Consider the following 4,418-nt stretch of genomic DNA (forward strand, 5'->3'; position numbering starts at 1 on the left):
GTTATAAATATATATAAACATTTATATATATATATGGTGAGATACTTATATATATATACATATTGAGATACTTATCTCACGCTTTGAAAAGTTGGTCTCGATATGATTTGTTAAGCATAAGCTCACACAAGTTCGTGTCTCAAATTTTGACGATATCTGTTCGGCTTTGTGTGAGCAAATGGCTTAAATGTGCACTCACCAAGGTCAGGGTTAATTTATGAAAGTACACAAGCAACAGTTTGAAAGGGATCGTTCACTGATGTCTGCATTAAATTTCACCTTTACAGCACCTTACCGCATGCTAAAATCGAGGCCAAGTCTTCGCTAGTTGTGCCTTCCCCAGTACCAGTATGTTTATCTTTTCAGCACCTGATAGAATGTGCTTAATGGAATACATGCGTGTGTGTATAATCATGTGCACTTTGTAGAATAAAGCAACGATCTTTATGCCGGCTAGCTTGGCAGAGTGCCTTATTTCATAGTGTGTGCGTAACTCTGTCGAGTGGGTTTTTTTTTAAATGTACCAATGACTGTATTTGTAATTGTTTCAACTGCTGCGAATAAGGTCCTGAGGAGACTGATTTTTAGAGTCCAAAAGTCATATCGTTTATATAACTGCGGTCAGTATTCGCACATTTCTACGCATTAAAGTATCGATCCTTGTCACTAATCTAATGTTTCCAGAGGAAGAGCTCCTGTGGCAAAGCCCTCGTCTGGGAAACCAAGATGCAGCAACTGAAGCAGAAGGAAAAGGAGGAGCATGAGGCGAAGGAGAAAGAACCCAAAGCTAATGCGCTTGAGGAAACACCCAAGTTAGAGAGTGTGAAGGGAATTCTTGCTGGTGGCGATCTGGAAGTGGAGAACGATGCAGCAGATATAGATTCTAATAGCAAAATGTATGTGGGATTTAAAGAGTATATGTGTTTGGCGCGCCGTTGGAACGTCTTGTTTTCACTTATTACGAGTTTTAAGTTGTCCGTTCATTCCGATGTGATGATTGCCTGACACCCCTCGGTCTCATTTTTTGAGCTAGAAAATGTGTAGATACCTAGGCTTATTGATATCTATGTCTTCAATGGCTCTTACATACGTATAGCAGAGTATGCATTGAGATGTGGTTGACCTCGGCTACAGGGCGATGCGTAGTGTCCTGATCAGCGACATATGAGCTCACTAAAAGCATAGCAAAGAAAGATCACATTAGCAATGAACAAATATGCAGTCCTGGCGCAAACCTCCCTTGAATTTGATCCGCCTGTTACTTGAACGAGCGTTTGGCCTTAGAATATGTGCATGTACTTATCCCTGCCAAACATGTCATTAATTTTGATATCGCATTGTTTCGATGAGCAGCGATCCGGAGATAGCAGGCAAATTAAAACACAAAACGCCAAAAGCGAAGAGGAATCGAGTCAAAGAGACCCCGACCGGGCAAAGGAAAGCAGGTGCGTGCATCGAACTGCTCTTGCAGTTCTTGTGGAAAATTGCTGGCCAAGCAACGTGTGACATGTACGGGATTGCTAAAGATATTGTACAGGGATTCTTGGTCACAGTGTTGTGAAGGAAACAGTGAATCTCATCCTGGAAAATTTGAAAAGTGCCGAAACGCCAGTGATGTACTAGCCATTGGACCTTCGACAGAATATCTTCGTCCGCGTGTCAACTGTTCGTAGGTCTTAATTTCAACAACAAAAACATGCGCATTCTTGACTACGGTTTCGTATAGCGAGAACGTTATATATGATACAATACCCCACACAGAATATTAGGCTGAAATTTGTATATCTCAATCTTTTGTCTTTCCAGGAGATGCTATGCGAACGTGCGGTTTAATCGTGGGCGAGTGGGACTTCACTGTGATGACATCCGATGACGACTTCAAGCTCAAACAGCGCAACGCGGATGTGGTAAACCCAGCAGCTGGCTCGCCTCTTGCTAACAGTGGCGTTCCTGGGCCCTCTCCACCACCAGGTGCCGTTTGGTTGCAATGTGTACATATGTATACATACCAGTTGTTTTCAACCTGTATATATATATTGATATAGGGATGTTCAGAAGAAAAGACTGTTTGGTCTATGCGACAGCGAAAAGAAGATAATTCAACCACCAGCGCACTCATTTTACACAGCTAGTCGCTCCGAGAAACTTTGTTCCATTACGTTATGGAATTCGTTTTGTAGTGATATGTATAGATACAATTTATACTGAATGAATATCTAATGCAGCGCCGGGACACCATTTCCACTCATGTCGTAATATGTATTTTGATTCTGAACACACTCCTTGTTGGCCGAGTTTAAATCTTGTGTCAATGTGTGCATTCCTGCCGTAGGTACAAAAAATCGAAACACTCACCCTAGTTTTTTTTTCTTCTTTTCACTATGCAAACCAGGTGGAGTGCCACCGCCACCGCTACCGCCCACAGGTATGTATGTGTGCATTGGATGATTGTACACTATATCTTGTTCCAAAGTAGGGTTGGAGTATAAAAAACATGTGCACTCTAAACCAATGGTCGAATACCCAGAATGGCGTACATCTAAACAGAAGACATCTGCTGTTACTATGTCGTGTGTCTGAGCTTCCTGTCAAACTATGTACGGTTTTTGGAGCTAGTGCCGCAACAGATGTATGCCTAACTACAATGTATGCGAAGATCGTTCTACATATAGTGATATTTTTTGTATGCAGCACAGAGCAAGTTTACGGACCGTTTCCGCCCAAGTACAAGACGCGTCTCACGTCTTGTTGATATCTTGGAATATACATAACAACTTTTATGTTCCTGTCTTGTTACAATACTACAGGAAGCGGTCCCCCACCTCCACCACCGCCCCCTGGAGTTGCCCCATATCCGCCTCCGCCTCCAGGTACGCAGTTGTACTGTGACAATAGCTCAACTTATGACCTCGCACACTCGCCAGCGGTTGAGAAGTAGTCTTTCCGACTGAATTGTGTTCTGGCAAGCCAAATTAGATAGCATGCACTTGTGACTGTACCACATTGAATGGTTGCTGTGAGTGAAGTTGTGCGTTTCACCCTGTCGTTGTGGACCCATCACATCGCATCTGGTCCGTTGACTACGCACGACGACTCTTGTTGATCCTCTGAATGTGAAATGAGGGTGAGAGCTATGACCTAAAAACTTGATCTGATCGCGCTGAATTGGGCAGAATTTATTTCTAGTTAGCCGTGTGGTTAGCACGCTTAGGCACAACACCCTGGGGTTCGTGAAGTCTCTGATTATGTATCACACGGGGAACTGCCAACTGCAGAGTCACAACTATTCTCTAAGCACTTTGGAGTGATCGCCGCGCGCATTCACATTCTCTTCATAAACTCCGCATCATGGACGTGACTAAGCGTGTACTCGTGTTTTAGGATAACCGCTCTCTAGAATACAACCTATCGTGCTTCTTTCGCTCCTCTCCACAGGTGGTGCGCTCCCACCCCCTCCTCAATCGGCAGCAGGCGGCCCTGCACCGCCACCGCCGCCTCCAGGTACTTATGTATTCTACCTATGGCACACCGTACGCACGCTCGTTCAGATTTCGTGTGGAGTTGGTGACATATCTGTGTCGCTCCTATATTTCAATCTAAACGATAGCGTACAAGATGATGTGACGCGATTTTACAACTGTGTGTCTGATTTACAGTGCCTGAGCGCCGTCTATGCGTACCCCCGACCTCCAATAGCCTACTCCGCCCTGCTTGCTTTGTTCATTACATTACCAGTAGCTCATGAGTGGCCACGAGTGCATGCCTTTGCCGCATCGTGTTATATACATCCAACGAAGGCTGCGATACTGCCTGTCGTATGTTGGGATTTGAGCTTCATTTGGCGTTTAAGAGTTGTTAGCAGAACTCACTCACTTGTAATGATGTACTTGGCAACACTTCTCATTTGACTGTGTTTTCTTCAAACTGCTGTAGGGAGTCTCGCCCCACCACCGCCTCCACCACCTGCAGGTAAGATAACTCACTTCTCGTCATGTGATCTCGAACTTCAAACGTTATTTTCGTCACAAACGGCGCATTCACTATACAATCAAAATGCACTCGCATACCTGACAACTTTTATGATTAATTACAAACATTATGAGATGTATATCAATGCTTACCGTGGAAACGTTGCTTACTTCGCCCGATCTAAGAATAGGTTTGTACGACGTATGCTACTTTAGAACAGAAGAGTATCTTATATGTTGTTAAATTAGTCGCGGCCTGCAGAATAGTACATACAATTTCTTCGTTCCTTGTTTCGGTCTGTATTGACCCATTCTATAATTTACACCGCAGGCGGTCCAGCACCACCACCACCACCACCTGGCCCACCTCCACCACCTGGCCCACCTCCCCCACCAGGTATATCTTCTACAACATGTAAATACATACAAATGTATATCTAATATGTATAT

This window comes from Sphaeroforma arctica, assembly GCF_001186125.1.
Source record: "Sphaeroforma arctica JP610 unplaced genomic scaffold supercont1.1140, whole genome shotgun sequence".
NCBI classification, from domain to species: Eukaryota; class Ichthyosporea; order Ichthyophonida; genus Sphaeroforma; species Sphaeroforma arctica.